Raw genomic sequence first — 12687 nt, 5'->3', positions numbered from 1 at the left:
CTGAAATGAAAAATGCTAAAATTAAAACTCGTTGCTGCTGTATACGCTGCTCTGCACAACTTAAGGACGAGACAGATACAATAATTCGGTGGAAATGAATGAAATTGGGGGAACATTTACCAGAGGTCTTCCAGTCATGCATGGGACATTGAACACCACATGCCTTGAGATCAGTGTGACTATAGCGTCGAATGAAACTATCCCCATAACACAAGGCTGTTGAAGGAAAGGGAAAAGACAGTGGTTATCAATCAGCAAGCAATTACGGTGGGCTATTGTGGTGTTCTTCGTTACAACATGGCCTGGAGACAACATCTGGATGACTTCACAGCGGGAAGAATCATTCTGAAACTGGAAGGGTGAAGTGTGACGAGTGTAGTCACGGAGTTTGGTGCTCGTCTCATTGACACGCTCAGACTGCGACAGTGCATAGTGACCAGATTAGTGAAACTAAAGTTTGTATTGCCGAAATTTTCTGCAAGAGGAGTATTACTGATGAGCGCGTACCACAACACATGAACTCTATTCAGGATAAGTAAATACTTCCAGTTCATATAAATAAAGACCCGTGTTAATCCATGTGTGCATTTGTATTGTAGAACGTGGACACCGGCTACCCATATAACAACATGCCCTCCCTTGTTTCCTACGGTACAAGACCATCCAGCAATTGTCGACTGAGCTGGTGGAAGAATGCATCGCCCTCCCACAAGAACTCCTTACGAACCTTTTCACCAGCCTAGGAGAACACTGCAGAGCAAGCACTGCTCCCCGTGTTGATCATAAGTCCTACTAAGAAGCACTTGGTTCTAATAGCTCTTAGCACTATGGGACTTAGGTTCTAAGGTCATCACGCCCATAGAACTTAGAATTACTTAAACCTAACTAACCTAAGGACATCACACACATCCATGCCCGAGGCAGGATTCGAACCTGCGACTGTAGCGGCGGCGCGGCTCCAAACTGTAGCGCCTAGAACCGCTCAGCCACTCCGACCGGCAAGAAGCACTTCCTGCCTTTTCTAATGTCCAGGGGATCACCATAAATGTCGGTCACTTCATTGTGGACTATCGTCTTTGAATGAAAGTGTCATTTTTGTTCGTCTCATAGCGTATTTCCTACAGTTGGCTTCTGTACTACACTGTAGCAGTTCTTTCTGTCTATGGTCCAAGCTTTCACAGAAAAGGACTACTTGTTTTTTTTTTTAAGAAGGATACTGTCTTGTTTAAAATATGTAAAGCCCGAAACATGATCTTTATATGAGTATACAGTCCACAATCTGCTGTTCAGTGCATGACAGAGAATGCTTTTTACCAGCATTAGCGATTTTCTGTCTTGTTCCAACAGTGAATTGAGCGAGTGAGAAGTGACTGCTTCATGGCTTTCTTATATTATTTTCATGACCTATCCGCTAGATATATGTTGTTAGCAGCAAAACTATCACACTCAGTTCCTCGAAAGCCGGTGTATCATAATTATGCGTAAACACATACAGTTGAACATACATGAAACTAGAAGCAAAACAATGTCACTAAACATGTAAGAGCTATGAGCACTTTTTCGTCTTCGATACTGTGAAACAAATCTCTTCGACTGCAAGCTGTCCGTTTTCCATATTCTCAGACATTTCAGTATAGAGCAAAACAAGAAAAAATGACCAGTAAACATGGGCTCTGAAGTATATACCTTAAGAGTTATGAACACTTGTTTATAACTGCTGCTGCGAAACACAGTTCTTCTGCTCAATAAGCGTTCATAGCTCTTAAAATATCATCCAAGAGCCCGCCTTTACTAGACAATTTTTTCTTGTTTTGCTCTTTACTATCTCCTCACATAATGTAGAGAGCAAAGATCTTCCAGTAGAAGTTATTTGTTTCGCAGTTCTGAAGATGAAGAAGTTCTCCTAGCTCTTAGGGTCTGCATTTTAGAGCCTATATTTAATAGACTTTTTGCCTCTCGTATTATGTTCTGCTCTTCCAACTCTGTGAATTTACTTCGTTAATTATGATACATCCTGTGCAAATTTATCAAACAGAGTTTCACGAGAAGAACGATGCGTTTCTTCAAAAGATTCGCATTTCAGTAGGAGCATGTCTTTTAATTCATTTAATCTCTGCTGTCATGCTTACTTGACAAGACTCAAAAGGCTGAAGTAGTAACTTAATATAATTGGCCGCATGTTATGTATTTTACAAATGCACCTCATTTTCCCGAAAGCCTTCCAATAAACCTAAGGCTTCAGTTGGCCTTTTGTAGCACTTATTCTAAGTTTTCGTCCAATATCATATCGCTTCTTAGCATTGCCCCACAATATGCACAAGGTGTGATGTGTTTCCAATGTTCACTTCTCATAATGGGATACCATGGGGATTTTAGTTTATGTTATAGACGTGTCTAAATTTAAAACGAGTTGTCGTTCATTATACCAAATGGAAATTTTGAGCATTTTCGCCTCATTTCCGTACGAATCTAAAAATGTTTAAATGTGTGAAATCTTATGGGACTTAATTGCTAAGGTCATCAGTCCCTAAGCTTACACAACTACTAAACCTAAATTATCCTAAGGACAAACACACAAACCCATGCCCGAGGGTGGACTCGAGCCTCCGCCGGGATCAGCCGCACAGTCCATGACTGCAGCGCCTTTGACCGCTCGGCTAATCCCGCGCGGCCGTACGAATCTGCAATGGCGACACTTCCCATCAGTAGTCAGCAAACCATATTATAGCTCTGCTGGACGTATCTGATAACTCGTTTGTTTATATTGAGAAAATTATAGATCCTGTTACGCTCCTTCGGGTAGGTACGATGATATTTTCGTTGCGCATTGCCGTCAAGCGTAATCTACTGCCGGCCGGTGTGGCCGAGCGGTTCTAAGTACTTCAGTCTGGAACCGCGCGTCCGCTAAGGTCGCAGGTTCGAATCCTACCTCGGGCATGGATGTGTGTGCTGTCCTTAGGTTAGTTAGGTTTAAGTGGTTCTAACTTCTAGGGGACTGATGACCTCAGATATTAAGTCCCATAGTGCTGAGTGCCATCTGAACCATTTGCACCATTTGTAATCTACTGGGTATTCTGTTAGTAAAAAATGCATCAAACTAATCACGTTTCCGCGAAGATGCTCCGTATATGGAAACAGTATCTGCCTATTTACCACACAGGGGATGGATGAAAATATATAAACACCAAAAGCGTAGTTCATTACCATGCCTACCTAATACGGCGTAGGAAAACTTTGCATTCAAAACTGCTTCCAGTCGTCTCGGAATGGATAAATACAAGTTTTGTACGAGTTTCAGTTGTATCTTACAGCATCATTCCATCAAAATAGTGGAATGTTCAGGCAACGATGATGGAGGTGGATAGCGATCACGCACTCTTCTCTCCAAAGTAGACCAGAAGGATCAGTAATATTGAGATCTGGTGAGTGCGTGGCCAGGGGAGAGGTGACAATTCAGCCTCGTGCTCACGAAACCAGGCCTGGACGATGCGAGCTTTGTAAGCAGAAGACCTGTCGTCTTGGAATACTGCATCACCATTGGGGGGACAAATATTGTACCACGGAATGGACCTGATCAGCCAAAACGGTCACTTAATCTTTGCTGGTAATGGGACATTGCGGAGTAACCACGGAGCCGATTAGATGGCTGCTCAAGCCGGCCGCTGTAGCTGAGCGGTTCTAGGCGCTTCAGTCCGGAACCACGCGGCTGCTACGGTCGCAGGCTCGAATCCTGCCTCGAGCATGGATGTGTTTCATGTCCTTAGGTTAGTTAGGTTTAAGTAGTTCGAAGTGTAGGGGACTGATGACCTCAGATGTTAAGTCCCATAGTGCTTAGAGCCATTTGAACCATTTTTTGGCTGCTCAAATCATCAGCGAACATCCGCCACGATGCACTCTCGACAGCAAGTAGTCTGCATCGTGGGGTTGGGAAGGCGTACGCCAGACGTAAACTCGGCCAGAGGTTGGGAACAGTGTGAAATAAGACTCTTACGACCAAATGATTTTCTTCCGTTGACCCAGAGTTCAGGTGGCTCGGGCACCATGTTTTACTGTTATGGGCATTTGCATCACTGATGTGCTCGCTTGGAATTACAACTCGCCCTGCAGTTTCCAACTCATGGAGCTCCTTTAGTGTTTTTTGGTGTTTACGAGGTTCGCGAGTGCGACATTCAGTTCTGTAGCGACTTACGCAACTGTCGTCCACCTATTTTTCTTCGCAGTCATCTTCTATGACAGTCTCTCTCGATTACTCAATACACGCTTTCGTCCGTGTTGTGACTTATCGGGTGCGTTGTGACTTAGCGGGTGGTGTTATTCCTGTTTTCCTGGATTCGGAATAAATCTTCGATACGGTGCATCTTGAAACACCACACCCTTCGGCTGCCTTGTTAAGAAACCAAACGCCGTGCGAGCACCAACAATTTTTCCATGTTCGAAATCACTTGTCTTTGGCACAGTGCTCTCACGACCACATAGAACACAGTTACGACCACGGCTGGCACTTGAACAGGCACCGTTCGAGGTCAAAAGCGCCATTACAAGCTTGCCTACATCTGCTTTTATATTGAAGCATGCACTTCTCGCGGTCTTTCCTTATTTTTGTCCAATCACAGTAAACCTACTCTTTGCAAAATATCGTATATGAATAAAGCCGTTTTTGTTTCACAAGAATGGATTTTCCTGAATCATGGTGGTTTTTGAGACTGTAAATAATACAAATTTTTATGGAGCTCTGTTCTGTGTTGGTGTGTTTACTTCGTCCGGTCGGATGCATTAAAGTCGAAACAGCTATAGTACAAAAATAAAAGAGACGTAATGTGATTTAAATCTGTGCTTGTAGATCAGCGCCTTCGACGTATTTTTTTCGGTGAAATGCGGAAATGAATTCGTGATGAAGTAATCCACATAAAGTAACTGACGTAACTGTATTCTTCAAGTGCAGTTATCACACGAACGATTTTGTCAGTCAATTTGTGATTGATCAAATCTGGGCCAAACTATCAGCTGAGTATTTTAAAATAATGGCATCTGGCGAAATTGACAACAGGCGTGTATTAAATGCAATATACCAGAAAGAGCATATCCTGTTGTGTAACTCAGAGCTAGAATTTTAGTGACTTTGCTCCAATGCAATTGTATGAGCCCAGAAACCATATTAGTAGAGAAATTGCCTAGATTTGTAGCAGTATGTACGGCTTGGACACTTTCTAAAAGGTTAAGGCTGTGTGTTGCTGGAGGATGGCAACCAGATCCTCAGCTTTCGCGGGAAAACCTTTGCAAGTCAACCATGATTCAGAGCCAGACTTCAATCAGCAACCTGTCTATAACTCTTAATTATTTCCCAAAATCCACTGTGCTTTACGTGCCTGGTTGGTCGGGAACAGTGCTGCTGTACCTGGAGTAATTACCCCAGAGGGATAAAATGAAATTTTCTAAGGGATAAAAACAAACGATTTCAACTGTGTTTCGGACATGAAACAAAATTTTTTAATTAAATCATTAGTATTATCACGATTTCGTAAGGCTGAAATACTAATTACATAAGTTCCCAATAATTACATTTCTTTTCAAATGCTAATATTAGCGCATGACTCGATGTTGAGGGATCACAGCTAGTGACACGAATATATGAACGTTATGTTTCTGAAAGAGTCCATCTACTACACGAATACTTTTTACCATGCATCTTGACAGTAAAATTAGGACAAGTACATAAGTGATTCAATATCTCATAAAAACGTCTTCTCCGAGTTGTAGGCGGTTCCGGCAACAGACAAGAAATTGCTTCATTATTCACTTCGTAACGATAATCGAACTAACTGACAGCACAAAAGTAACTATGTAACGGCTGCTAGACACAAAACATTAGCAGCCTAAAGTCTTTAAATTTCGCTCATTTCAGAAGTACGGATTTCAGCACTCAAGTGTTGTACAAACAGTAGGTCTTAGTATAGTGCACACATTTTAATTTGGTTTAATTTAGACGGTGTGTTGAGTGAGGGTAAAGCAATTGTCGCTAGGGAGGGGACGCTTGCAGAGGAAGAATGTTTTTCAAGAGTCTACGCTGTGTCGATAGACAAGTTTTCCTTATGGAACAGTTCCAGGAAACATTCGCAATGCACTGAGAATTGCTTCATCATTCAATAGAAAAAAAGGTAGTTAGAAATAAGCTGTACCAATTGTGTCACCGATTCAGTAGTTTGTTGTATAATAAAACACCAAAAAAGAAAACCACACAGATTGACTCCGCTGCCCCTATCGGTGGCGTTTTATGCAACCCACACTACATCTGCACCATGAACGATATCGAGACAGGCAACAGCTACATAATAGATATAAGTTCCCTCTCAGACGTATGTAGGAACGTTAGTAAACGGAATTATACTGTATAACATATATGCAGGTTTGACCATGAGTCATTATTCACATCGTAACAATAATCGAACTAATTGACAGCACAAAAGTAAGTATGCAATGGCTGCTAGACACAAAGCATTAGCAGCCTGGAACAAAATATTGTTGACTTCTATCATACTTACGCAAAGTGTCCGTAGTCTTCCTTTGCGGAATTAGCGGTGCAGCCACATGTTATCGATGTCTGGATAAGTTTATCACGTTTATAGTACTTAATCTTTTGTAAATGTTTCAGAAACGTTGCACTTTAATGTGCAACGAAATTAACAGAAGATATCAAAACTGGAAGCGTGAATGTAACAATGTATAATCCAATGAAATGATTAATATATGACTCACTGCGTAAACAAAATTTATACACTAAGCCTAAGATGTCTTTTAATACTTTACCAGTCATTCTACGACATTTCGACAATGTGCTTCACTCTCCAAAGCGAATTGGCGAACAACATTGTCCTGTCATATGGGGGTTGCATAAAACGAATCGGAAGTGGCAGCTTAATCACACTGTATATCACTTATTTTTAATCAATTTAAACATGAAAGTGTTCAAAAAAATTCTTTTTCATTGTAAAGTTTAGTTAGGTGCTAATTTTGATAATAGAGGAGGGTGTGGTGAGGAAGGGAGGGGGGGGGGGGTACTACCTATTATCTTACGGCACTCAAGGTTAATTATCTCAAGAAACTAGGGAGCTATTGGTCTAGCATCTCTGAGAGGAATGTAACTGCGGTACCTACAGCCTATGGATCACATCCACGGTGAACCATTCACTCTGCAGTGGGGACGTTGTAATTTATCTGTTACTAGAAACTCAAAAAATTTTGTCTGGGCTGTATCGGTTTGTCGCCAAAGAAAGACGCACGTGGATGAGGAAGGATTTTCATGAAACTTCTTGGCAGATTAAAACTGTGTGCCGGACCGGAGGTACTGGCAGAAGTAAAGCTGTGAGGACAGGGCGTGAGTCGTGTTTAGGTAACTCAGTTGGTAGAGCACTTGCCTGCGAAAGGCAAAGGTCCCGAGTTCGAGTCTCGCTCCCGCTCAGAGTTTTAATCTGCCAGGAAGTTTCATATCAGCGCACACTCCGCTGCAGAGTGAAAGTCTCATTCTGGAAGGATCTTCATATCGGTGCATCAACACTGTGATACATCCAAGCTTGAGCGTTACAAGCATGGAAGAAGTCCAGGGGGTATATGAAAGGTGACACACAGCTTACACGGACCCGCCGCCAAGTGACGACGGCAGCAAAAATTTCGCGGCGTCCGTCGCCTGGATATTACCAGCGTGGCAATATTTTGGTTGCGGCGCAAACCCGATAGGATTGACGGCTCGAGGCTATCGGCGTGGCGGCGTCGGCCACGTTGGCAGACAGCAGAGCCCAATAAGGCGCCGAGAGCCCGGCGAAAGTCGGTTTGGGGCGCCGAGGAGCGCCAATCAGGGCGGGGGGCCAGATGGGTGAGTCAGGGGAAGGGGGGAGGGGAGGGGGAGGGGGGCGCGCGCCGCCGCGTGGGCGGCTGCTGCCCGCGGTCCAGCTGATCGATAAGCGAGCCGCCGCCACAGGGCAAGCGCGCCCTCGGCCGCATTACCACTCTCCACTCTGCAGGCGTGCGGCCGAGCAGCGCCCGGACAAGTAAAGCCGCTGCCGCCGCGTCCGGAGCCCCGATCGCAATCACTCGCAGCACTAGCAGTAACAACTACAGCGGCGTCTCGTAACGCGCTCTTTCAATAATGAACACCTAGCTGATGACCTATCCACGGCACAGATGTTCGTCCTTTTCGGTGAAATCGAAAGGCGTGCCTCCTTGGTTAATCTTAGAAATTTGTTACTTACGAGGGGACCACATGGCAGTCCGATTTGTGTGTGTGTGTGTGTGTGTGTGTGTTTGTTAATACTTATGGTGAATGAAGTTCCTAGCTTATAATACGACGGTGAGTTAAATGAAAACCTTAAATATTTTTAAAAAATCGTTTATTGTGCAGAAGTGGTACAAAGCTGTATCACTTTTCAACATAATCTCCCCCACGCTCAATGCAAGTCCTCCAGTGCTTACAAAGTGCACAAATTCCCTTACAAAAAATTCTTTTGGTAGTCCGCGCAACCACTCATGCACCGCGTGGCGTACCTCTTCATCAGAACGGAACTTCTTTCCTCCCATTGCATCTTTGTGTGGTCCAAACATATGGAAATCACTTGGGGCAAGGTTGGTGAGTATGGTGGATGAGGAAGACACTCAAAATGCAGGTCTGTGATTGTTGCAACTGTTGTACGGACAGTGTGGGGCCCTGCATTGTCATGTTGCAAAAGGACAGCTGCTGACAGCAATCCACGTCGCTTTGATTTGATTGCAGGCCGCAGATGATTTTTTTGGAGATCTGTGTATGATGCACTGGTGACAGTGCATGTAATGCTCCAAAATGACGCCTTTTTCGTCCCAAAAGAGAGTCGCCATAACCTTCCCTGCTGATGGTTCTGTTCTAAACTTCTTTGGTTTTGGTAATGAGGAATGGCGCCATTCCTTGCTCGCTGTCTTCGTTTCCGGTCGGTGGAAGTGAACCCAGGTTTCGTCACCAGTAACAATACTTGCAAGGAAACCATCACCTTCTCGTTCAAAGCGCCGAATAAGTTCTTTACAAGCATCAACACGTCGTTCTCTCATTTCAGGAGTCAGCTGCCGTAGCACCCACCCATCTTGCAGACACTTTGTGAAACTAGAGCACATCATGCACAATGTGGTGTGCTGACCCATGACTAATCTGCAAACATGCTGCAGTGTCAATCACTGTCACTCGGCGGTTTTCCTTCACTGTGGCTTCAACTGCTGCAATGTTCTGTGGAGTCACAACTCGTTGTGCCTGACCTGGACGAAGAACATCTTCCACTGATGTCGCACCATTTGCGAACTTCCAACTCAATTCGTAGACTTGCTGCTGTGACAGACATGCATCACCGTACTGAACCTTCATTCGTCGATGAATTTCAATAGGTTTCACACCTTCACTACGCAAAAACCGATTAACGGAACGCTGCTCTTGCCTGGTGCAAGTCGCAAGTGGGGCGGCCATCTTCGTACTGATACTGCGACGGTATGTGTGCATCTGCACAATGCTGCCACCTACAGGCCATTCTGCACGCTGTCTGTAGCACCTTACCAACTTACAGGACAACAGCGCGAAATTTCAATTTGTTATTACAAATTTAAGTTTTTCATTTGACTCACTCTCGTAACATACCAACCAGCAAAATCAGTTCCATGTAACTCTCGAAAATTCTCAAGAAAATCGACTTCGAAGTTTTCCAACCCTCTTTAATACGCTGAAGCAAGGGCAATTTTTCTCAACACGTTGTGTGGCTGTGTGGTAGAATGCTCGCCCAGCATGTGTTGGCACATACACATTTTGGGCCAAATTTTAAACAAAGGTGCATATTTCATGGACATTTACATGATGCGTGAAATACATAAGAATGAAACAGAATTTAAATTTTAGTGTTTTTTATTTAAACGATAATTTATAAAGAATCAGTAAGTAGGAATGTATATTTTCAGTGAAAATTGGTCTTTTGTGTGTGATATATAATTAAACGTACAAGGGTCGTCAATTATTACCCGCAATTTAGTTGTATTTTCGTTTATTTTGGTAGTACTGTCATTTTACGTTGATGTACGCTTTGTTTATCGCTCCCTAGCTGTTAATCATGGCTGCTCTGCTGTCTGTTTGCACGAAAGGAGAGCAACGTTCTGTGATCCGTTTTTTGTGGTCGGAAGACGTATCAGGGGACGAAATTTATCGAAGACTTTCGGTACAGTACGGGAAAAGTGTTTTGCCACAACGGAGTGTCTACGAATGGATTGGAAAATTCCGAAATGGTCACACAAGTTTTACGCACGATGAAGGAGTCGGACGACCGTTTACCGCCACAAATGAAGGAACGATTGAGCGTTCGCGTGAAATGATTCTCTTAGACAGACGATTAACTATTGACGAAGTGGCACATCGTCTGTAAATTAGCACGGTTCTGCCTACGAAATCACCCACAACAGATTTGGATTTCATAAAGTTTGTGCAAGATGGGTCCCAAAACAACTCACACAGTTGCATAAACAAACGTGCTTGGACATCTGCAAAAAACATTTGGATCGCTACGGTTCCGAAGGGGACAACTTCTTAGACAGAATCATTACTGGTGAAGGAACACGGATCCATCAATACCAGCTGGAGAGTAAACGGCAGAGTTTCGTTGCTCAACACCAAGAATATGAACAGAGGCGTATCATCCAGAACGGACATCTTAGTTTTTTTTTAAGAGTTCCGAGCTTCAATCCGTAGAAACGAAACCCTTATAAGATCGCTTTATTGTCCGTCACGCTTCGGTCCGACTCTCTATGATCCCTTGGCGGTATAAAACTTTTAAGTTTTAAAGTCAATTCGTTCAAAAAATACGGCCAGATATTTTGATAATCGACAGCTTAAGATCATAACCTAAAAAACATGAAGTTTGTCAAGAACAAGGTTTCACAGTACAAGTAAAGTAAAAATATCTGAAACTTGTTAAATTTTAATTACGAGGGTCACTCCAAAAGAAATGCACACTATTTTTTTAATCCATCTTTTATTCTATGTGGTTGAAAGATTTACAGTGTGTAGATACAACCTTTAGGAACAATATTTTCATTTCTCCACATAATTTCCATCCCTCTCAACTGCCTTACGCCATCTTGGAACCAGCGCCTGTATACCCGCATGGTAAAATTCTGGACCAACCTGTTGGAGCCACTGTTTGGCAGCGTGCACAAGGGGGTCATCATCTTTAAACCTTGTTCCACGAAGAGAGTCAGTTTCCCAAAGAGATGATAGTCACATGGAGCCAGGTCGTTAACTCTCTGCACATTGTCTGGAGTGTGTGCAGTACGAGGCCTGCAGCTGCGAGGACAATCCTCAATATTGTTGTGCCCGTTTTAATCACGTAACCTGCTTGCGCACCGACTTACTGTACTGCCATCGACAGCAGCATCTCCATACACCTTTTTCAACCTCTTGTGGATATTTCCCACTGTCTCGTTTTCACAGCACAGGAATTCTATGACAGCACGTTGCTTCTGAAGAACGTCAAGTGTAGCAGCCATCTTGAAGACATACTGTGACGGCACCACTCACGGGAACAGGTTGAACTAAGTTTGAAAACAAGCAGGAAGGATGTATCTACACACTGTAAAATTTTCACACATGCAGAATGAAAATTGTATTTTTACAAAAATATTGTGAATTTCTTTTGGAGTTACCCTCGTATGTCACATAAAATATTTATTGCCATTTGAAGATACATTTCATTCATCACACATCAAAAGAAACATAGATGAGCGTTACTGCGTGCAACCATGAAATGTAAGTTGTAGTCATGTTTTATCAAGTAAAAACTGTATTACTGAATATTGTCTCTCTACGTAAGTACCCCGCTCGCTTCTTTTTGTATGTCCACGCTTGTCTGCGTGTACATAAGTACCCTGTTCTCTTATTTTTGTATTCTTCTTTTTGTATGTCCAGGCTAGTCTGAGGAACTACTATAGAGGTTTTGATATGGTCTTGGGATTCCCGGGTCTAATCAATATCTTGCCAGTATTGATATCGATAGCAGTCAAAAATCCTTGAGATCCTCGATTCCCAGGATATGTACATATATTCTTCATCACATCAGTCTTACACTCGTTTTATGGGGTCCGCCACAAATTCTTCCTTGTACCAACCTCTTCACATCACAGTAGCAAGCACTTGCACCCAACGAGCTCAATTACTTGTTGGGTATATTCCAATTTCTGTCTGCTCTTACAGTTTTTATCCTGTACAGGTCCCTCTAGTACCATGGAAGCTATTTTCTGACGCCTTAATACGTGTCGTAAAACCTTGTTTTCTCTTCTTCTCCTCACTGTTTCCCACATACCTTTCCTCGTCAATTCTGTGGAGGACATCCTCATTTCTTATCAGTCCAGTTACTTTTCAACATCCTGCTACAACCTCACATCTGAAACACTTCAGTCCCTTGTTTTCCGCTTTTAGCACCGTCCATGACTCACTTCCATACAATGCTGTGCTCCATAAACAGATTCTTACAAATTTCTTCCTCGAATTAAGGGCGATGTTCGATACTCCCATACTTTTTCTGGCCGGGAAATTCCTCTTTGCTTGTGTTACCCTGCTTTGTTATGTCCTCTCTCTGTCATGTGTTATCTTGTATCCAAGGAAAGAGTCCTTCACTTCGAATACTTGGTGTTCCTTAACTT

Source organism: Schistocerca piceifrons, chromosome 4, assembly GCF_021461385.2.
Source record: "Schistocerca piceifrons isolate TAMUIC-IGC-003096 chromosome 4, iqSchPice1.1, whole genome shotgun sequence".
Taxonomy (NCBI): domain Eukaryota; kingdom Metazoa; phylum Arthropoda; class Insecta; order Orthoptera; family Acrididae; genus Schistocerca; species Schistocerca piceifrons.
Note: the sequence above shows the minus strand (reverse complement) of the source record.